Raw genomic sequence first — 25,193 nt, forward strand, 5'->3', positions numbered from 1 at the left:
TAAAGTAATCCAAAACTGGGATTGATATTTTAGCTTTTATTTTTACTTAAAGTACAATAACTTTTACCATTTTAATTTGTTTTAATAGTATATTGACAGTATTGTTTTCTTTCAAAAATCCACTTAATTTTCTTTACCCTATTATTAAAATGGTAATTGACAAAAACAAACTACATTGTCACCAGAAGAGCAATACAAAATGTACAAGTGATATATTAAAATCATCTTTCCAGCTTGAATTTCAATGATGCATTGGGGCAATGATTTTGTGAGAAACATCTTTACCCTTAAATAAAGATTTTCTTAATTCCTTACCTGTGTGCTAATTAGATATCACCTTGTTTTCACATTAAACAGACTTCCACATGAGAAAGCAGCAAGGATGCAGTGGCGTTAATGTTTCCTGGTGTCAACCTGTATTATTTCAGTAGATATTGAAATGAGGATGCATCTTGCTGCCATTCCAATGAAGCAAGTTTAATTTAGTAATAGGTGAAAAACCATCCCTACAAATATGTTAATCAGATACTTGGCTTTGTGGACACTTTTCAGAGAACAAATTAGTTAGCATAAAAATAAAGCCAGAAAATGAAGAGCTGTTTAATCACTCAATTGGATTTTTCTGCCAGCATATTTCTTTTTCTCTGCAACCCACTGCTAAATTGTGCTTCCTAGCTGTTTTTATAAAATCACTGAATCAAATCTAACTCTGATTACATCAGAGAAGGCCAGGTACCCTACACCATAACAGGGGGTTTGAAATTTTGACTTGTCTGCTTAAAGATCACCAAAATCTGATAACAAGGTCAATTAAGTCCCTGGGTGGGATTGAACCACCAACCTTTTGGTTAATAGCCTTACACACTAACTGATTGCGCCACAGCGACACTTTGCAAAAGTACTTACTGACAAAGGCTAATAAGCATTCATCTAGAACGATTCCTAGAAACATTTTAAAAAGTCAATAATGTGGAGAGTTTTTGTAAGATGTTTCTTCCATCAACCAATGAAGAAACACATTGGTACTTTCCCATGATGAGTGAGTGCTTCAGGATCTCTTGCACTTACATGTGCAGCAGAGTACTGTAATGGAAGCATGCTGGGTCCATAACCCAGAGGTAGGCAGATTGAAACTATCCTCTGCTATATGCATTTTTTTTTTGTTCATTAAAGTAATCCAAAACTGGTATTGATATTTTAGCTTTTATTTTTACTTAAAGTACAATAACTTTTACCATTTTAATTTGTTTTAATAGTATATTGACAGTATTGTTTTCTTTCAAAAATCCAATTAATTTTCTTTACCCGATTATTAAAATGGTAACTGACAAAAACAAACTACATTGTCACCAGAAGAGCAATACAAAATGTACAAGTGATATATTAAAATCATCTTTCCAGCTTGAATTTCAATGATGCATTGGGGCAACGATTTTGTGAGAAACATCTTCACCCTTAAATAAAGATTTTCTTAATTCCTTACCTGTGTGCTAATTAGATATCACCTTGTTTTCACATTAAACAGACTTCCACATGAGAAAGCAGCAAGGATGCAGTGGCGTTAATGTTTCCTGGTGTCAACCTGTATTATTTCAGTAGATATTGAAATGAGGATGCATCTTGCTGCCTTTCCAATGAAGCAAGTTTAATTTAGTAATAGGTGAAAAACCATCCCTACAAAGGTGTTAATCAGAGACTTGGCTTTGTGGACACTTTTCAGAGAACAAATTTGTTATCATAAAAATAAAGCCAGAAAATGAAGAGCTGTTTAATCACTCAATTGTATTTTTCTGCCAGCATTTTTCTTTTTCTCTGCAACCCACTGCTAAATTGTGCTTCCTAGCTGTTTTTTTATAAAATCACTTAATCAAATCTAACTCTGATTACATCAGAGAAGGCCAGGTACCCTACACCATAAGAGGGGGTTTGCAATTTTGACTTGTCTACTTAAATATCACCAAAATCTGATCACAAGGTCAATTACGTCCCTGGGTGGGATTGAACCACCAACCTTTTGATTAATAGCTGAACACACTAACCGATTGCGCCACAGAGACACTTTGCAAAAAGAATATACTGACAAAGACTAATAAGCATTCATCTAGAACGTTTCCTAGAAAAACTTTAAAAAGTCAATAATCTGGAGAGTTTTTGTAAGATGTTTCTTCCAGCAACCAATGAAGAAACACATTGGTACTTTCGCATGATGAGTGAGTGCTTCAGGATCTCTTGCACTTACATGTGCAGCAGAGTACTGCAATGGAAGCATGCTGGGCCCATAACCCAGAGGTAGGCAGATTGAAACTATCCTTTGCTATATGCATTTTTTTTTTGTTCATTAAAGTAATCCAAAACTGGGATTGATATTTTAGCTTTTATTTTTACTTAAAGTACAATAACTTTTACCATTTTAATTTGTTTTAATAGTATATTGACAGTATTGTTTTCTTTCAAAAATCCACTTAATTTTCTTTACCCTATTATTAAAATGGTAATTGACAAAAACAAACTACATTGTCACCAGAAGAGCAATACAAAATGTACAAGTGATATATTAAAATCATCTTTCCAGCTTGAATTTCAATGATGCATTGGGGCAATGATTTTGTGAGAAACATCTTTACCCTTAAATAAAGATTTTCTTAATTCCTTACCTGTGTGCTAATTAGATATCACCTTGTTTTCACATTAAACAGACTTCCACATGAGAAAGCAGCAAGGATGCAGTGGCGTTAATGTTTCCTGGTGTCAACCTGTATTATTTCAGTAGATATTGAAATGAGGATGCATCTTGCTGCCATTCCAATGAAGCAAGTTTAATTTAGTAATAGGTGAAAAACCATCCCTACAAATATGTTAATCAGATACTTGGCTTTGTGGACACTTTTCAGAGAACAAATTAGTTAGCATAAAAATAAAGCCAGAAAATGAAGAGCTGTTTAATCACTCAATTGGATTTTTCTGCCAGCATATTTCTTTTTCTCTGCAACCCACTGCTAAATTGTGCTTCCTAGCTGTTTTTATAAAATCACTGAATCAAATCTAACTCTGATTACATCAGAGAAGGCCAGGTACCCTACACCATAACAGGGGGTTTGAAATTTTGACTTGTCTGCTTAAAGATCACCAAAATCTGATAACAAGGTCAATTAAGTCCCTGGGTGGGATTGAACCACCAACCTTTTGGTTAATAGCCTTACACACTAACTGATTGCGCCACAGCGACACTTTGCAAAAGTACTTACTGACAAAGGCTAATAAGCATTCATCTAGAACGATTCCTAGAAACATTTTAAAAAGTCAATAATGTGGAGAGTTTTTGTAAGATGTTTCTTCCATCAACCAATGAAGAAACACATTGGTACTTTCCCATGATGAGTGAGTGCTTCAGGATCTCTTGCACTTACATGTGCAGCAGAGTACTGTAATGGAAGCATGCTGGGTCCATAACCCAGAGGTAGGCAGATTGAAACTATCCTCTGCTATATGCATTTTTTTTTTGTTCATTAAAGTAATCCAAAACTGGTATTGATATTTTAGCTTTTATTTTTACTTAAAGTACAATAACTTTTACCATTTTAATTTGTTTTAATAGTATATTGACAGTATTGTTTTCTTTCAAAAATCCAATTAATTTTCTTTACCCGATTATTAAAATGGTAACTGACAAAAACAAACTACATTGTCACCAGAAGAGCAATACAAAATGTACAAGTGATATATTAAAATCATCTTTCCAGCTTGAATTTCAATGATGCATTGGGGCAACGATTTTGTGAGAAACATCTTCACCCTTAAATAAAGATTTTCTTAATTCCTTACCTGTGTGCTAATTAGATATCACCTTGTTTTCACATTAAACAGACTTCCACATGAGAAAGCAGCAAGGATGCAGTGGCGTTAATGTTTCCTGGTGTCAACCTGTATTATTTCAGTAGATATTGAAATGAGGATGCATCTTGCTGCCTTTCCAATGAAGCAAGTTTAATTTAGTAATAGGTGAAAAACCATCCCTACAAAGGTGTTAATCAGAGACTTGGCTTTGTGGACACTTTTCAGAGAACAAATTTGTTATCATAAAAATAAAGCCAGAAAATGAAGAGCTGTTTAATCACTCAATTGTATTTTTCTGCCAGCATTTTTCTTTTTCTCTGCAACCCACTGCTAAATTGTGCTTCCTAGCTGTTTTTTTATAAAATCACTTAATCAAATCTAACTCTGATTACATCAGAGAAGGCCAGGTACCCTACACCATAAGAGGGGGTTTGCAATTTTGACTTGTCTACTTAAATATCACCAAAATCTGATCACAAGGTCAATTACGTCCCTGGGTGGGATTGAACCACCAACCTTTTGATTAATAGCTGAACACACTAACCGATTGCGCCACAGAGACACTTTGCAAAAAGAATATACTGACAAAGACTAATAAGCATTCATCTAGAACGTTTCCTAGAAAAACTTTAAAAAGTCAATAATCTGGAGAGTTTTTGTAAGATGTTTCTTCCAGCAACCAATGAAGAAACACATTGGTACTTTCGCATGATGAGTGAGTGCTTCAGGATCTCTTGCACTTACATGTGCAGCAGAGTACTGCAATGGAAGCATGCTGGGCCCATAACCCAGAGGTAGGCAGATTGAAACTATCCTTTGCTATATGCATTTTTTTTTTGTTCATTAAAGTAATCCAAAACTGGGATTGATATTTTAGCTTTTATTTTTACTTAAAGTACAATAACTTTTACCATTTTAATTTGTTTTAATAGTATATTGACAGTATTGTTTTCTTTCAAAAATCCACTTAATTTTCTTTACCCTATTATTAAAATGGTAATTGACAAAAACAAACTACATTGTCACCAGAAGAGCAATACAAAATGTACAAGTGATATATTAAAATCATCTTTCCAGCTTGAATTTCAATGATGCATTGGGGCAATGATTTTGTGAGAAACATCTTTACCCTTAAATAAAGATTTTCTTAATTCCTTACCTGTGTGCTAATTAGATATCACCTTGTTTTCACATTAAACAGACTTCCACATGAGAAAGCAGCAAGGATGCAGTGGCGTTAATGTTTCCTGGTGTCAACCTGTATTATTTCAGTAGATATTGAAATGAGGATGCATCTTGCTGCCTTTCCAATGAAGCAAGTTTAATTTAGTAATAGGTGAAAAACCATCCCTACAAATATGTTAATCAGATACTTGGCTTTGTGGACACTTTTCAGAGAACAAATTAGTTAGCATAAAAATAAAGCCAGAAAATGAAGAGCTGTTTAATCACTCAATTGGATTTTTCTGCCAGCATATTTCTTTTTCTCTGCAACCCACTGCTAAATTGTGCTTCCTAGCTGTTTTTATAAAATCACTGAATCAAATCTAACTCTGATTACATCAGAGAAGGCCAGGTACCCTACACCATAACAGGGGGTTTGAAATTTTGACTTGTCTGCTTAAAGATCACCAAAATCTGATAACAAGGTCAATTAAGTCCCTGGGTGGGATTGAACCACCAACCTTTTGGTTAATAGCCTTACACACTAACTGATTGCGCCACAGTGACACTTTGCAAAAGTACTTACTGACAAAGGCTAATAAGCATTCATCTAGAACGATTCCTAGAAACATTTTAAAAAGTCAATAATGTGGAGAGTTTTTGTAAGATGTTTCTTCCATCAACCAATGAAGAAACACATTGGTACTTTCCCATGATGAGTGAGTGCTTCAGGATCTCTTGCACTTACATGTGCAGCAGAGTACTGTAATGGAAGCATGCTGGGTCCATAACCCAGAGGTAGGCAGATTGAAACTATCCTCTGCTATATGCATTTTTTTTTGTTCATTAAAGTAATCCAAAACTGGGATTGATATTTTAGCTTTTATTTTTACTTAAAGTACAATAACTTTTACCATTTTAATTTGTTTTAATAGTATATTGACAGTATTGTTTTCTTTCAAAAATCCAATTAATTTTCTTTACCCGATTATTAAAATGGTAACTGACAAAAACAAACTACATTGTCACCAGAAGAGCAATACAAAATGTACAAGTGATATATTAAAATCATCTTTCCAGCTTGAATTTCAATGATGCATTGGGGCAACGATTTTGTGAGAAACATCTTCACCCTTAAATAAAGATTTTCTTAATTCCTTACCTGTTTGCTAATTAGATATCACCTTGTTTTCACATTAAACAGACTTCCACATGAGAAAGCAGCAAGGATGCAGTGGCGTTAATGTTTCCTGGTGTCAACCTGTATTATTTCAGTAGATATTGAAATGAGGATGCATCTTGCTGCCTTTCCAATGAAGCAAGTTTAATTTAGTAATAGGTGAAAAACCATCCCTACAAAGGTGTTAATCAGAGACTTGGCTTTGTGGACACTTTTCAGAGAACAAATTTGTTAGCATAAAAATAAAGCCAGAAAATGAAGAGCTGTTTAATCACTCAATTGGATTTTTTTGATAGCATATTTCTTTTTCTCTGCAACCCACTGCTAAATTGTGCTTCCTAGCTGTTTTTATAAAATCACTGAATCAAATCTAACTCTGATTACATCAGAGAAGGCCAGGTACCCTACACCATAACAGGGGTTTTCGAAATTTTGACTTGTCTACTTAAAGATCAACAAAATCTGATAACAAGGTCAATAATGTCCCTGGGTGGGATTGAACCACCAACCTTTTGGTTAATAGCTGTACACACTAACTGATTGCGCCACAGCGACACTTTGCAAAAGTACATACTGACAAAGGCTAATAAGCATTCATCTAGAACGTTTCCTATAAAAACTTTAAATAGTCAATAATCTGGAGAGTTTTTGTAAGATGTTTCTTCCATCAACCAATGAAGAAACACATTGGTACTTTCCCATGATGAGTGAGTGCTTCAGGATCTCTTGCATTTACATGTGCAGCAGAGTACTGTTATGAAAGCATGCTGGGTCCATAACCCAGAGGTAGGCAGATTGAAACTATCCTCTGCTATATGCATTTTTTTTTTGTTAATTAAAGTAATCCAAAACTGGGATTGATATTTTTGCTCTTTTATTTTTACTTAAAGTACAATAACTTTTACCATTTTAATTTGTTTTAATAGTATATTGACAGTATTGTTTTCTTTCAAAAATCCAATTAATTTTCTTTACCCGATTATTAAAATGGTAATTGACAAAAACAAACTACATTGTCACCAGAAGAGCAATACAAAATGTACAAGTGATATATTAAAATCATCTTTCCAGCTTGAATTTCAATGATGCATTGGGGCAACGATTTTGTGAGAAACATCTTCACCCTTAAATAAAGATTTTCTTAATTCCTTACCTGTGTGCTAATTAGATATCACTTTGTTTTCACATTAAACAGACTTCCACATGAGAAAACAGCAAAGATGCAGTGGCGTTAATGTTTCCTGGTGTCAACCTGTATTATTTCCGTAGATATTGAAATGAGGATGCATCTTGCTGCCTTTCCAATGAAGCAAGTTTAATTTAGTAATAGGTGAAAAACCATCCCTACAAAGATGTTAATCAGATACTTGGCTTTGTGGACACTTTTCAGAGAACAAATTTGTTATCATAAAAATAAAGCCAGAAAATGAAGAGCTGTTTAATCACTCAATTGGATTTTTCTGCCAGCATTTTTCTTTTTCTCTGCAACCCACTGCTAAATTGTGCTTCCTAGCTGTTTTTTTTATAAAATCACTTAATCAAATCTAACTCTGATTACATCAGAGAAGGCCAGGTACCCTACACCATAAGAGGGGTTTTGCAATTTTGACTTGTCTACTTAAATATTACCAAAATCTGATCACAATGTCAATTACGTCCCTGGGTGGGATTGAACCACCAACCTTCTGATTAATAGCTGAACACACTAACCGATTGCGCCACAGAGACACTTTGCAAAAAGTACATACTGACAAAGACTAATAAGCATTCATCTAGAACGTTTCCTAGAAAAACTTTAAAAAGTCAATAATCTGGAGAGTTTTTGTAAGATGTTTCTTCCAGCAACCAATGAAGAAACACATTGGTACTTTCGCATGATGAGTGAGTGCTTCAGGATCTCTTGCACTTACATGTGCAGCAGAGTACTGCACTGGAAGCATGCTGGGCCCATAACCCAGAGGTAGGCAGATTGAAACTATCCTTTGCTATATGCATTTTTTTTTTGTTCATTAAAGTAATCCAAAACTGGGATTGATATTTTAGCTTTTATTTTTACTTAAAGTACAATAACTTTTACCATTTTAATTTGTTTTAATAGTATATTGACAGTATTGTTTTCTTTCAAAAATCCAATTAATTTTCTTTACCCGATTTTTAAAATGGTAATTGACAAAAACAAACTACATTGTCACCAGAAGAGCAATACAAAATGTACAAGTGATATATTAAAATCATCTTTCCAGCTTGAATTTCAATGATGCATTGGGGCAACGATTTTGTGAGAAACATCTTCACCCTTAAATAAAGATTTTCTTAATTCCTTACCTGTGTGCTAATTAGATATCACCTTGTTTTCACATTAAACAGACTTCCACATGAGAAAACAGCAAAGATGCAGTGGCGTTAATGTTTCCTGGTGTCAACCTGTATTATTTCCGTAGATATTGAAATGAGGATGCATCTTGCTGCCTTTCCAATGAAGCAAGTTTAATTTAGTAATAGGTGAAAAACCATCCCTACAAAGATGTTAATCAGATACTTGGCTTTGTGGACACTTTTCAGAGAACAAATTTGTTATCATAAAAATAAAGCCAGAAAATGAAGAGCTGTTTAATCACTCAATTGGATTTTTCTGCCAGCATTTTTCTTTTTCTCTGCAACCCACTGCTAAATTGTGCTTCCTAGCTGTTTTTTTTATAAAATCACTTAATCAAATCTAACTCTGATTACATCAGAGAAGGCCAGGTACCCTACACCATAAGAGAGGGTTTGCAATTTTGACTTGTCTACTTAAATATCACCAAAATCTGATCACAAGGTCAATTACGTCCCTGGGTGGGATTGAACCACCAACCTTTTGATTAATAGCTGAACACACTAACAGATTGCGCCACAGAGACACTTTGCAAAAAGTCCATACTGACAAAGACTAATAAGCATTCATCTAGAACGTTTCCTAGAAAAACTTTAAAAAGTCAATAATCTGGAGAGTTTTTGTAAGATGTTTCTTCCAGCAACCAATGAAGAAACACATTGGTACTTTCGCATGATGAGTGAGTGCTTCAGGATCTCTTGCACTTAAATGTGCAGCAGAGTACTGCAATGGAAGCATGCTGGGCCCATAACCCAGAGGTAGGCAGATTGAAACTATCCTTTGCTATATGCATTTTTTTTTGTTCATTAAAGTAATCCAAAACTGGGATTGATATTTTAGCTTTTATTTTTACTTAAAGTACAATAACTTTTACCATTTTAATTTGTTTTAATAGTATATTGACAGTATTGTTTTCTTTCAAAAATCCACTTAATTTTCTTTACCCTATTATTAAAATGGTAATTGACAAAAACAAACTACATTGTCACCAGAAGAGCAATACAAAATGTACAAGTGATACATTAAAATCATCTTTCCAGCTTGAATTTCAATGATGCATTGGGGCAACGATTATGTGAGAAACATCTTCACCCTTAAATAAAGATTTTCTTAATTCCTTACCTGTGTGCTAATTAGATATCACCTTGTTTTCACATTAAACAGACTTCCACATGAGAAAGCAGCAAGGATGCAGTGGTGTTAATGTTTCCTGGTGTCAACCTGTATTATTTCAGTAGATATTGAAATGAGGATGCATCTTGCTGCCTTTCCAATGAAGCAAGTTTAATTTAGTAATAGGTGAAAAACCATCCCTACAAATATGTTAATCAGATACTTGGCTTTGTGGACACTTTTCAGAGAACAAATTAGTTAGCATAAAAATAAAGCCAGAAAATGAAGAGCTGTTTAATCACTCAATTGGATTTTTCTGCCAGCATATTTCTTTTTCTCTGCAACCCACTGCTAAATTGTGCTTCCTAGCTGTTTTTATAAAATCACTGAATCAAATCTAACTCTGATTACATCAGAGAAGGCCAGGTACCCTACACCATAACAGGGGGTTTGAAATTTTGACTTGTCTGCTTAAAGATCACCAAAATCTGATAACAAGGTCAATTAAGTCCCTGGGTGGGATTGAACCACCAACCTTTTGGTTAATAGCCTTACACACTAACTGATTGCGCCACAGCGACACTTTGCAAAAGTACTTACTGACAAAGGCTAATAAGCATTCATCTAGAACGATTCCTAGAAACATTTTAAAAAGTCAATAATGTGGAGAGTTTTTGTAAGATGTTTCTTCCATCAACCAATGAAGAAACACATTGGTACTTTCCCATGATGAGTGAGTGCTTCAGGATCTCTTGCACTTACATGTGCAGCAGAGTACTGTAATGGAAGCATGCTGGGTCCATAACCCAGAGGTAGGCAGATTGAAACTATCCTCTGCTATATGCATTTTTTTTTGTTCATTAAAGTAATCCAAAACTGGGATTGATATTTTAGCTTTTATTTTTACTTAAAGTACAATAACTTTTACCATTTTAATTTGTTTTAATAGTATATTGACAGTATTGTTTTCTTTCAAAAATCCAATTAATTTTCTTTACCCGATTATTAAAATGGTAACTGACAAAAACAAACTACATTGTCACCAGAAGAGCAATACAAAATGTACAAGTGATATATTAAAATCATCTTTCCAGCTTGAATTTCAATGATGCATTGGGGCAACGATTTTGTGAGAAACATCTTCACCCTTAAATAAAGATTTTCTTAATTCCTTACCTGTTTGCTAATTAGATATCACCTTGTTTTCACATTAAACAGACTTCCACATGAGAAAGCAGCAAGGATGCAGTGGCGTTAATGTTTCCTGGTGTCAACCTGTATTATTTCAGTAGATATTGAAATGAGGATGCATCTTGCTGCCTTTCCAATGAAGCAAGTTTAATTTAGTAATAGGTGAAAAACCATCCCTACAAAGGTGTTAATCAGAGACTTGGCTTTGTGGACACTTTTCAGAGAACAAATTTGTTAGCATAAAAATAAAGCCAGAAAATGAAGAGCTGTTTAATCACTCAATTGGATTTTTTTGATAGCATATTTCTTTTTCTCTGCAACCCACTGCTAAATTGTGCTTCCTAGCTGTTTTTATAAAATCACTGAATCAAATCTAACTCTGATTACATCAGAGAAGGCCAGGTACCCTACACCATAACAGGGGTTTTCGAAATTTTGACTTGTCTACTTAAAGATCAACAAAATCTGATAACAAGGTCAATAATGTCCCTGGGTGGGATTGAACCACCAACCTTTTGGTTAATAGCTGTACACACTAACTGATTGCGCCACAGCGACACTTTGCAAAAGTACATACTGACAAAGGCTAATAAGCATTCATCTAGAACGTTTCCTATAAAAACTTTAAATAGTCAATAATCTGGAGAGTTTTTGTAAGATGTTTCTTCCATCAACCAATGAAGAAACACATTGGTACTTTCCCATGATGAGTGAGTGCTTCAGGATCTCTTGCATTTACATGTGCAGCAGAGTACTGTTATGAAAGCATGCTGGGTCCATAACCCAGAGGTAGGCAGATTGAAACTATCCTCTGCTATATGCATTTTTTTTTGTTAATTAAAGTAATCCAAAACTGGGATTGATATTTTTGCTCTTTTATTTTTACTTAAAGTACAATAACTTTTACCATTTTAATTTGTTTTAATAGTATATTGACAGTATTGTTTTCTTTCAAAAATCCAATTAATTTTCTTTACCCGATTATTAAAATGGTAATTGACAAAAACAAACTACATTGTCACCAGAAGAGCAATACAAAATGTACAAGTGATATATTAAAATCATCTTTCCAGCTTGAATTTCAATGATGCATTGGGGCAACGATTTTGTGAGAAACATCTTCACCCTTAAATAAAGATTTTCTTAATTCCTTACCTGTGTGCTAATTAGATATCACTTTGTTTTCACATTAAACAGACTTCCACATGAGAAAACAGCAAAGATGCAGTGGCGTTAATGTTTCCTGGTGTCAACCTGTATTATTTCCGTAGATATTGAAATGAGGATGCATCTTGCTGCCTTTCCAATGAAGCAAGTTTAATTTAGTAATAGGTGAAAAACCATCCCTACAAAGATGTTAATCAGATACTTGGCTTTGTGGACACTTTTCAGAGAACAAATTTGTTATCATAAAAATAAAGCCAGAAAATGAAGAGCTGTTTAATCACTCAATTGGATTTTTCTGCCAGCATTTTTCTTTTTCTCTGCAACCCACTGCTAAATTGTGCTTCCTAGCTGTTTTTTTTATAAAATCACTTAATCAAATCTAACTCTGATTACATCAGAGAAGGCCAGGTACCCTACACCATAAGAGGGGTTTTGCAATTTTGACTTGTCTACTTAAATATTACCAAAATCTGATCACAATGTCAATTACGTCCCTGGGTGGGATTGAACCACCAACCTTCTGATTAATAGCTGAACACACTAACCGATTGCGCCACAGAGACACTTTGCAAAAAGTACATACTGACAAAGACTAATAAGCATTCATCTAGAACGTTTCCTAGAAAAACTTTAAAAAGTCAATAATCTGGAGAGTTTTTGTAAGATGTTTCTTCCAGCAACCAATGAAGAAACACATTGGTACTTTCGCATGATGAGTGAGTGCTTCAGGATCTCTTGCACTTACATGTGCAGCAGAGTACTGCACTGGAAGCATGCTGGGCCCATAACCCAGAGGTAGGCAGATTGAAACTATCCTTTGCTATATGCATTTTTTTTTTGTTCATTAAAGTAATCCAAAACTGGGATTGATATTTTAGCTTTTATTTTTACTTAAAGTACAATAACTTTTACCATTTTAATTTGTTTTAATAGTATATTGACAGTATTGTTTTCTTTCAAAAATCCAATTAATTTTCTTTACCCGATTTTTAAAATGGTAATTGACAAAAACAAACTACATTGTCACCAGAAGAGCAATACAAAATGTACAAGTGATATATTAAAATCATCTTTCCAGCTTGAATTTCAATGATGCATTGGGGCAACGATTTTGTGAGAAACATCTTCACCCTTAAATAAAGATTTTCTTAATTCCTTACCTGTGTGCTAATTAGATATCACCTTGTTTTCACATTAAACAGACTTCCACATGAGAAAACAGCAAAGATGCAGTGGCGTTAATGTTTCCTGGTGTCAACCTGTATTATTTCCGTAGATATTGAAATGAGGATGCATCTTGCTGCCTTTCCAATGAAGCAAGTTTAATTTAGTAATAGGTGAAAAACCATCCCTACAAAGATGTTAATCAGATACTTGGCTTTGTGGACACTTTTCAGAGAACAAATTTGTTATCATAAAAATAAAGCCAGAAAATGAAGAGCTGTTTAATCACTCAATTGGATTTTTCTGCCAGCATTTTTCTTTTTCTCTGCAACCCACTGCTAAATTGTGCTTCCTAGCTGTTTTTTTTATAAAATCACTTAATCAAATCTAACTCTGATTACATCAGAGAAGGCCAGGTACCCTACACCATAAGAGAGGGTTTGCAATTTTGACTTGTCTACTTAAATATCACCAAAATCTGATCACAAGGTCAATTACGTCCCTGGGTGGGATTGAACCACCAACCTTTTGATTAATAGCTGAACACACTAACAGATTGCGCCACAAAGACACTTTGCAAAAAGTCCATACTGACAAAGACTAATAAGCATTCATCTAGAACGTTTCCTAGAAAAACTTTAAAAAGTCAATAATCTGGAGAGTTTTTGTAAGATGTTTCTTCCAGCAACCAATGAAGAAACACATTGGTACTTTCGCATGATGAGTGAGTGCTTCAGGATCTCTTGCACTTAAATGTGCAGCAGAGTACTGCAATGGAAGCATGCTGGGCCCATAACCCAGAGGTAGGCAGATTGAAACTATCCTTTGCTATATGCATTTTTTTTTGTTCATTAAAGTAATCCAAAACTGGGATTGATATTTTAGCTTTTATTTTTACTTAAAGTACAATAACTTTTACCATTTTAATTTGTTTTAATAGTATATTGACAGTATTGTTTTCTTTCAAAAATCCACTTAATTTTCTTTACCCTATTATTAAAATGGTAATTGACAAAAACAAACTACATTGTCACCAGAAGAGCAATACAAAATGTACAAGTGATACATTAAAATCATCTTTCCAGCTTGAATTTCAATGATGCATTGGGGCAACGATTATGTGAGAAACATCTTCACCCTTAAATAAAGATTTTCTTAATTCCTTACCTGTGTGCTAATTAGATATCACCTTGTTTTCACATTAAACAGACTTCCACATGAGAAAGCAGCAAGGATGCAGTGGCGTTAATGTTTCCTGGTGTCAACCTGTATTATTTCAGTAGATATTGAAATGAGGATGCATCTTGCTGCCTTTCCAATGAAGCAAGTTTAATTTAGTAATAGATGAAAAACCATCCCTACAAATATGTTAATCAGATACTTGGCTTTGTGGACACTTTTCAGAGAACAAATTAGTTAGCATAAAAATAAAGCCAGAAAATGAAGAGCTGTTTAATCACTCAATTGGATTTTTCTGCCAGCATATTTCTTTTTCTCTGCAACCCACTGCTAAATTGTGCTTCCTAGCTGTTTTTATAAAATCACTGAATCAAATCTAACTACATCAGAGAAGGCCAGGTAGCCTACACCATAACAGGGGGTTTGAAATTTTGACTTGTCTACTTAAAGATCACCAAAATCTGATAACAAGGTCAATTAAGTCCCTGGGTGGGATTGAACCACCAACCTTTTGGTTAATAGCCTTACACACTAACTGATTGCGCCACAGCGACACTTTGCAAAAGTACATACTGACAAAGGCTAATAAGCATTCATCTAGAACGATTCCTAGAAACATTTTAAAAAGTCAATAATGTGGAGAGTTTTTGTAAGATGTTTCTTCCATCAACCAATGAAGAAACACATTGGTACTTTCCCATGATGAGTGAGTGCTTCAGGATCTTCTGCACTTACATGTGCAGCAGAGTACTGTAATGGAAGCATGCTGGGTCCATAACCCAGAGGTAGGCAGATTGAAACTATCCTCTGCTATATGCATTTTTTTTTTGTTAATTAACGTAATCCAAAACTGGGATTGATATTTTTGCTCTTTTATTTTTACTTAAAGTACAATAACTTTTACCATTTTAATTTGTTTTAATAGTATATTGACAGTATTGTTTTCTTTCAAAAATCCACTTAATTTTCTTTACCCGATTATTAAAATGGTAATTGACAAAAACAAACTACATTGTCACCAGAAGAGCAATACAAAATGTACAAGTGATATATTAAAATCATCTTTCCAGCTTGAATTTCAATGATGCATTGGGGCAACGATTTTGTGAGAAACATCTTCACCCTTAAATAAAGATTTTCTTAATTCCTTACCTGTGTGCTAATTAGATATCACCTTGTTTTCACATTAAACAGACTTCCACATGAGAAAACAGTAAAGATGCAGTGGCGTTAATGTTTCCTGGTGTCAACCTGTATTATTTCCGTAGATATTGAAATGAGGATGCATCTTGCTGCCTTTCCAATGAAGCAAGTTTAATTTAGTAATAGGTGAAAAACCATCCCTACAAAGATGTTAATCAGATATTTGGCTTTGTGGACACTTTTCAGAGAACAAATTTGTTATCATAAAAATAAAGCCAGAATATGAAGAGCTGTTTAATCACTCAATTGGATTTTTCTGCCAGCATTATTCTTTTTCTCTGCAACCCACTGCTAAATTGTGCTTCCTAGCTGTTTTTTAATAAAATCACTTAATCAAATCTAACCCTGATTACATCAGAGAAGGCCAGGTACCCTACACCATAACAGGGGGTTTGCAATTTTGACTTGTCTACTTAAATATCACCAAAATCTGATCACAAGGTCAATTATGTCCCTGGGAGGGATTGAACCACCAACCTTTTGATTAATAGCTGAACACACTAACCGATTGCGCCACAGAGACACTTTGCAAAAAGTACATACTGACAAAGACTAATAAGCATTCATCTAGAACGTTTCCTAGAAAAACTTTAAAAAATCAATAATCTGGAGAGTTTTTGTAAGATGTTTCTTCCAGCAACCAATGAAGAAACACATTGGTACTTTCGCATGATGAGTGAGTGCTTCAGGATCTCTTGCACTTACATGTGCAGCAGAGTACTGCAATGAAAGCATGCTGGGCCCATAACCCAGAGGTAGGCAGATTGAAACTATCCTCTGCTATATGCATTTTTTATTGTTAATTAAAGTAATCCAAAACTGGGATTGATATTTTTGCTCTTTTATTTTTACTTAAAGTACAATAACTTTTACCATTTTAATTTGTTTTAATAGTATATTGACAGTATTGTTTTCTTTCAAAAATCCACTTAATTTTCTTTACCCTATTATTATAATGGTAATTGACAAAAACAAACTACATTGTCACCAGAAGAGCAATACAAAATGTACAAGTGATATATTAAAATCATCTTTCCAGCTTGAATTTCAATGATGCATTGGGGCAACGATTTTGTGAGAAACACCTTCACCCTTAAATAAAGATTTTCTTAATTCCTTACCTGTGTGCTAATTAGATATCACCTTGTTTTCACATTAAACAGACTTCCACATGCGAAAGCAGCAAGGATGCAGTGGCGTTAATGTTTCCTGGTGTCAACCTGTATTATTTCAGTAGACATTGAAATGAGGATGCATCTTGCTGCCTTTCCAATGAAGCAAGTTTAATTTAGTAATAGGTGAAAAACCATCCCTACAAAGATGTTAATCAGAGACTTGGCTTTGTGGACACTTTTCAGAGAACAAATTTGTTAGCATAAAAATAAAGCCAGAAAATGAAGAGCTGTTTAATCACTCAATTGGATTTTTTTGCCAGCATATTTCTTTTTCTCTGCAACTCACTGCTAAATTGTGCTTCCTAGCTGTTTTTATAAAATCACTAAATCAAATCTAACTCTGATTACATCAGAGAAGGCCAGGTACCCTACACCATAACAGGGGGTTTGAAATTTTGACTTGTCTACTTAAAGATCACCAAAATCTGATAACAAGGTCAATTAAGTCCCTGGGTGGGATTGAACCACCAACCTTTTGGTTAATAGCCTTACACACTAACTGATTGCGCCACAGCGACACTTTGCAAAAGTACATACTGACAAAGACTAATAAGCATTCATCTAGAACGATTCCTAGAAACATTTTAAAAAGTCAATAATGTGGAGAGTTTTTGTAAGATGTTTCTTCCATCAACCAATGAAGAAACACATTGGTACTTTCCCATGATGAGTGAGTGCTTCAGGATCTCTTGCACTTACATGTGCAGCAGAGTACTGTAATGGAAGCATGCTGGGTCCATAACCCAGAGGTAGGCAGATTGAAACTATCCTCTGCTATATGCATTTTTTTTGTTAATTAAAGTAATCCAAAACTGGGATTGATATTTTTGCTCTTTTATTTTTACTTAAAGTACAATAACTTTTACCATTTTAATTTGTTTTAATAGTATATTGACAGTATTGTTTTCTTTCAAAAATCCAATTAATTTTCTTTACCCGATTATTAAAATGGTAATTGACAAAAGCAAACTACATTGTCACCAGAAGAGCAATACAAAATGTACAAGTGATATATTAAAATCATCTTTCCAGCTTGAATTTCAATGATGCATTGGGGCAACGATTTTGTGAGAAAAATCTTCACCCTTAAATAAAGATTTTCTTAATTCCTTACCTGTGTGCTAATTAGATATCACCTTGTTTTCACATTAAACAGACTTCCACATGAGAAAGCAGCAAGGATGCAGTGGCGTTAATGTTTCCTGGTGTCAACCTGTATTATTTCAGTAGATATTGAAATGAGGATGCATCTTGCTGCCTTTCCAATGAAGCAAGTTTAATTTAGTAATAGGTGAAAAACCATCCCTACAAAGATGTTAATCAGATACTTGGCTTTGTGGACACTTTTCAGAGAACAAATTTGTTAGCATAAAAATAAAGCCAGAAAATGAAGAGCTGTTTAATCACTCAATTGGATTTTTTTGCCAGCATATTTCTTTTTCTCTGCAACCCACTGCTAAATTGTGCTTCCTAGCTGTTTTTATAAAATCACCGAATCAAATCTAACTCTGATTACATCAGAGAAGGCCAGGTACCCTACACCAGTGTTTCCCAACCACGGTCCTCAAGGCACACTAACAGTCCTGGTTTTAGTGAAATCCAGGCTTGAACACAGGTGACTTAATTAGTACCTCAGTTATTTTGATTTAACCATCTGTGCTGAAGCCTGGATATCACTAAAACCTGCACTGTTGGTGTGCCTTGAGGACCGCGGTTGGGAATGCCTGCCCTACACCATAACAGGGGTTTTCGAAATTTTGACTTGTCTACTTAAAGATCAACAAAATCTGATAACAAGGTCAATTACGTCCCTGGGTGGGGTTGAACCACCAACCTTTTGGTTAATAGCCATACACACTAACTGATTGCGCCACAGCGACACTTTGCAAAAGTACTTACTGACAAAGGCTAATAAGCATTCATCTAGAACGTTTCCTATAAAAACTTTAAATAGTCAATAATCTGGAGAGTTTTTGTAAGATGTTTCTTCCATCAACCAATGAAGAAACACATTGGTACTTTCCCATGATGAGTGAGTGCTTCAGGATCTCTTGCACTTACATGTGCAGCAGAGTACTGTAATGGAAGCATGCTGGGTCCATAACCCAGAGGTAGGCAGATTGAAACTATCCTCTGCTATATGCATTTTTTTTGTTAATTAAAGTAATCCAAAACTGGGATTGATATTTGTGCTCTTTTATTTTTACTTAAAGTACAATAACTTTTACCATTTTAATTTGTTTTAATAGTATATTGACAGTATTGTTTTCTTTCAAAAATCCAATTAATTTTCTTTACCCGATTATTAAAATGGTAATTGACAAAAACAAACTACATTGTCACCAGAAGAGCAATACAAAATGTACAAGTGATATATTAAAATCATCTTACCAGCTTGAATTTCAATGATGCATTGGGGCAACGATTTTGTGAGAAACATCTTCACCCTTAAATAAAGATTTTCTTAATTCCTTACCTGTGTGCTAATTAGATATCACCTTGTTTTCACATTAAACAGACTTCCACATGAGAAAACAGCAAAGATGCAGTGGCGTTAATGTTTCCTGGTGTCAACCTGTATTATTTCCGTAGATATTGAAATGAGGATGCATCTTGCTGCCTTTCCAATGAAGCAAGTTTAATTTAGTAATAGGTGAAAAACCATCCCTACAAAGATGTTAATCAGACACTTGGCTTTGTGGACACTTTTCAGAGAACAAATTAGTTAGCATAAAAATAAAGCCAGAAAATGAAGAGCAGTTTAATCACTCAATTGGATTTTTCTGCCAGCATATTTCTTTTTCTCTGCAACCCACTGCTAAATTGTGCTTCCTAGCTGTTTTTTTATAAAATCACTTAATCAAATCTAACTCTGATTACATCAGAGAAGGCCAGGTACCCTACACCATAAGAGGGGGTTTGAAATTTTGACTAGTCTACTTAAAGATCACCAAAATCTGATAATAAGGTCAATTACATCCCTGGGTGGGATTGAACCACCAACCCTTTGATTAATAACCAAACACACTAACCGATTGCGCCACAGAGACACTTTGCAAACTTTCATACTGACAAAGGCTAATAAGCATTCATCTAGAACGATTCCTAGAAAAACTTTAAAAAGTCAATAATCTGGAGAGTTTTTGTAAGATGTTTCTTCCATCAACCAACGAAGAAACACATTGGTACTTTCCCATGATGAGTGAGTGCTTCAGGATCTCTTGCACTTACATGTGCAGCAGAGTACTGCATTGGAAACATGCTGGGCCCATAACCCAGAGGTAGGCAGATTGAAACTATCCTCTGCTATATGCATTTTTTATTGTTAATTAAAGTAATCCAAAACTGGGATTGATATTTTTGCTCTTTTATTTTTACTTTAAAGTACAATAACTTTTACCATTTTAATTTGTTTTAATAGTATATTGACAGTATTGTTTTCTTTCAAAAATCCACTTAATTTTCTTTACCCTATTTTTATAATGGTAATTGACAAAAACAAACTACATTGTCACCAGAAGAGCAATACAAAATGTACAAGTGATATATTAAAATCATCTTTCCAGCTTGAATTTCAATGATGCATTGGGGCAACGATTTTGTGAGAAACATCTTCACCCTTAAATAAAGATTTTCTTAATTCCTTACCTGTGTGCTAATTAGATATCACCTTGTTTTCACATTAAACAGACTTCCACATGCGAAAGCAGCAAGGATGCAGTGGCGTTAATGTTTCCTGGTGTCAACCTGTATTATTTCAGTAGACATTGAAATGAGGATGCATCTTGCTGCCTTTCCAATGAAGCAAGTTTAATTTAGTAATAGGTGAAAAACCATCCCTACAAAGGTGTTAATCAGAGACTTGGCTTTGTGGACACTTTTCAGAGAACAAATTTGTTAGCATAAAAATAAAGCCAGAAAATGAAGAGCTGTTTAATCACTCAATTGGATTTTTTTGCCAGCATATTTCTTTTTCTCTGCAACTCACTGCTAAATTGTGCTTCCTAGCTGTTTTTATAAAATCACTGAATCAAATCTAACTCTGATTACATCAGAGAAGGCCAGGTACCCTACACCATAAAAGGGGGTTTGAAATTTTGACTTGTCTACTTAAAGATCACCAAAATCTGATAACAAGGTCAATTACGTCCCTGGGTGGGATTGAACCACCAACCTTTTAGTTAATAACCATACACACAGACTGATTGCGCCACAGCGACACCTTGCAAAAGTACATACTGACAAATGCTAATAAGCATTCATCTAGAACGTTTCCTAGAAACATTTTAAAAAGTCAATAATGTGGAGAGTTTTTGTAAGATGTTTCTTCCATCAACCAATAAAGAAACACATTGGAACTTTCCCATGATAAGTGAGTGCTTCAGGACCTCTTGCACTTACATGTGCAGCAGAGTACTGTAATGGAAGCATGCTGGGTCCATAACCCAGAGGTAGGCAGATTGAAACTATCCTCTGCTATATGCATTTTTTTTTGTTAATTAAAGTAATCCAAAACTGGGATTGATATTTTTGCTCTTTTATTTTTACTTAAAGTACAATAACTTTTACCATTTTAATTTGTTTTAATAGTATATTGACAGTATTGTTTTCTTTCAAAAATCCAATTAATTTTCTTTACCCGATTATTAAAATGGTAATTGACAAAAACAAACTACATTGTCACCAGAAGAGCAATACAAAATGTACAAGTGATATATTAAAATCATCTTTCCAGCTTGAATTTCAATGATGCATTGGGGCAACGATTTTGTGAGAAACATCTTCACCCTTTAATAAAGATTTTCTTAATTCCTTACCTGTGTGCTAATTAGATATCACCTTGTTTTCACATTAAACAGACTTCCACATGAGAAAGCAGCAAGGATGCAGTGGCGTTAATGTTTCCTGGTGTCAACCTGTATTATTTCAGTAGATATTGAAATGAGGATGCATCTTGCTGCCTTTCCAATGAAGCAAGTTTAATTTAGTAATAGGTGAAAAACCATCCAAGAGCTGTTTAATCACTCAATTGGATTTTTTTTGCCAGCATATTTCTTTTTCTTTGCAACCCACTGCTAAATTGTGCTTCCTAGCTGTTTTTATAAAATCACTGAATCAAATCTAACTCTGATTACATCAGAGAAGTCTAAATACCTAACACCATAACAGGGGGTTTGAAATTTTGACTTGTCTACTTAAAGATCACCAAAATCTGATAACAAAGTCAATTACATCCCTGGGTGGGATTGAACCACCAACCTTTTGGTTAATAGCCATACACACTAACTGATTGCGCCACAGCGACACTTTGCAAAATTACATACTGACAAAGGCTAATAAACAATCATCTAGAACGTTTCCTAGAAAAACTTTAAAAAGTCAATAATCTGGAGTGTTTTTGTAAGATGTTTCTGCCATCAACCAATGAAGAAACACATTGGTACTTTCCCATGATGAGTGAGTGCTTCAGGATCTCTTGCACTTACATGTGCAGCAGAGTACTGCAATGGAAGCATGCTGGGCCCATAACCCAGAGGTAGAAAGATTGAAACTATCCTCTGCTATATGCATTTTTTTTGTTAATTAAAGTAATCCAAAACTGGGATTGATATTTTTGCTCTTTTATTTTTACTTAAAGTACAATAACTTTTACCATTTTAATTTGTTTTAATAGTATATTGACAGTATTGTTTTCTTTCAAAAATTCACTTAATTTTCTTTTCTGTGTGCTAATTAGATATCACCTTGTTTTCACATTAAATAGACTTCCACATGAGAAAGCAGCAAGGATGCAGTGGCGTTAATGTTTCCTGGTGGTAGTGGGGTACTGTGTTTGTGCTTTCCTCTGGTCAGCTCTGGTAAAAGTCAGATTTCTTTGTCTCAGATCTTCCTCTAGCCTTGTTCTTCTTTCGAGAGTTCCCTTGTGCTGCCTCAGTTGGATCTCCTTCACTTGACAGGGGGGTACCCGAGCAGCGACCCTCCCCAGCACTAGCCCAACTCCTACTTACCTGCCAGGTGAGATACTATGATCAGGAAGGTGCTTCTCCCAGGGAAAGGCTCACCCATTGCAATCTGGGTGTGCTGCTCCTGCGATTTCCCCAAATGTGGGAAACTTGACTGCATAATTTGTGTTTCCCCTGGTCGGCTCTCGTATAATTCAGATCTCTTTGTCTCAGGTCTCTCTCCAGCCTAGTTTGCTGTCTGTTTCCACTTCTCTTTTCTTAAACCGCTCCCTTCTATGCCCTTGTGCACCTTAATTAAATCTAACTCTGATTACGTCAGAGAAGGCCAGGTACCCTACACCATAAGAGGGGGTTTGAAATTTTGACTTGTCTACTTAAAGATCACCAAAATCTGATCACAAGGTCAATTACATCACTGGGTGGGAACCTTTTGGTTAATAGCCCATGTAAGTGCAAGAGATCCTGAAGCACTCACTCATCATGGGAATGTACCAATGTGTTTCTTACAAAAATTCTCCAGATTATTGACTTTTTAAAGTTTTTCTAGGAAACGTTCTAGATGAATGCTTATTAGCCTTTGTCAGTATGTACTTTTGCGAAGTGTCGCTGTGGCGCAATCAGTTAGTGTGTATGGCTATTAACCTAAAGGTTGGTGATTCAATCCCACCCAGGGACGTAATAGACCTTGTTATCAGATTTTGGTGATCTTTAAGTAGACAAGTCAAAATTTCAAACCCCCTCTTATGGTGTAGGGTACCCGGCCTTCTCTGATGTAATCAGAATTAGATTTGATTAAGTGATTTTATAAAAAACAGCTAGGAAGCACAATTTAGCAGTGGGTTGCAGAGAAAAAAAATTATGCTGGCAGAAAAGTCCAATTGAGTGATTAAACAGCTCTTCATTTTCTGATTTTATGTTTATGCTAACAAATTTGCTCTCTGAAAAGTGTCCACAAAGCCAAGTCTCTGATTAACACCTTTGTAGGAATGGTTTTTCACCTATTACTGAATTAAACTTGCTTCATTGGAAAGGCAGCAAGATGCATCCTCATTTCAATGTCTACTGAAATAATACAGGTTGACACCAGGAAACATAAACGTCACTGCATCCTTGCTGCTTCCTCATGGGGAAGTCTGTTTAATGTGAAAACAAGGTGATATCTAATCAGCACACAGGTAAGGAATTAAGAAAATCTTTCTTTATGGGTGAAGATGTTTCTCACAAAATTGTTGCACCAAGGCATCATTGAAATTCAAGCTGGAAAGATGATTTTAATATATCACTTGTACATTTTGTACTGCTCTTCTGGTGACAATGTAGATTGTTTTTGTCAATTACCATTTTAATAATCGGGTAAAGAAAATTAATTGGATTTTTGAAAGAAAACAATACTGTCAATATACTATTAAAACAAATTAAAATGGTAAAAGTTATTGTACTTTAAGTAAAAATAAAAGAGCAAAAATATCAATCCCAGTTTTGGATTACTTTAATTAATAAAAACAATGCATATAGCAGAGGATAGTTTCAATCTGCCTACCTCTGGGTTATGGACCCAGCATGCTTCCATTACAGTACTCTGCTGCACATGTAAGTGCAAGAGATCCTGAAGCACTCACATATCATAGGAAAGTACCAATGTGTTTCTTCATTGGTTGATGGAAGAAACATCTTACAAAAACTCTCCACATTATTGACTTTTTAAAATGTTTCTAGGAAACGTTCTAGATGAATGCTTATTAGCCTTTGTCAGTATGTACTTTTGAAAAGTGTCGCTGTGGCGCAATCAGTTAGTGTATAAGGCTATTAACCAAAAGGTTGGTGGTTCAATCCCACCCAGGGACGTAATTGACCTTGTTATCAGATTTCGGTGATCTTTAAGTAGACAAGTCAAAATTTCAAACCCCCTCTTATGGTGTAGGGTACCTGGCCTTCTCTGATGTAATCAGAGTTAGATTTGATTAAGTGATTTTATAAAAAAAACAGCTAGGAAGCACAATTTAGCAGTGGGTTGCAGAGAAAAAGAAAAATGCTGGCAGAAAAATCCAATTGAGTGATTAAACAGCTCTTCATTTTCTGGCTTTATTTTTATGCTAACAAATTTGTTCTCTGAAAAGTGTCCACAAAGCCAAGTCTCTGATTAACACCTTTGTAGGGATGGTTTTTAACCTATTACTAAATTAAACTTGCTTCATTGGAAAGGCAGCAAGATGCATCCTCATTTCAATGTCTACTGAAATAATACAGGTTGACACCAGGAAACATTAACGCCACTGCATCCTTGCTGCTTTCTCATGTGAAAGTCTGTTTAATGTGAAAACAAGGTGATATCTAATTAGCACACAGGTAGGGAATTAAGAAAATCTTTATTTAAGGGTGAAGATGTTTCTCACAAAATCGTTACCTCAATGCATCATTGAAATTCAAGCTGAAAAGATGATTTTAATATATCACTTGTACATTTTGTATTGCTCTTCTGGTGACAA

The 25,193-nt window shown here is 34.8% G+C and overlaps 1 non-coding gene across 1 annotated transcript; it reads left to right on the forward strand.

Moving 5' to 3' along the window:
* Positions 1-22,744: 22,744 nt before the first annotated feature.
* Positions 22,745-22,907, forward strand: LOC134996534 (U1 spliceosomal RNA). The gene has a single exon (XR_010199209.1). It is a non-coding gene; the product is annotated as a U1 spliceosomal RNA (small nuclear RNA).
* The last annotated feature ends 2,286 nt before the right edge of the window (positions 22,908-25,193 follow it).

Source organism: Pseudophryne corroboree, unplaced genomic scaffold, assembly GCF_028390025.1.
Source record: "Pseudophryne corroboree isolate aPseCor3 unplaced genomic scaffold, aPseCor3.hap2 scaffold_142, whole genome shotgun sequence".
NCBI lineage: Eukaryota > Metazoa > Chordata > Amphibia > Anura > Myobatrachidae > Pseudophryne > Pseudophryne corroboree.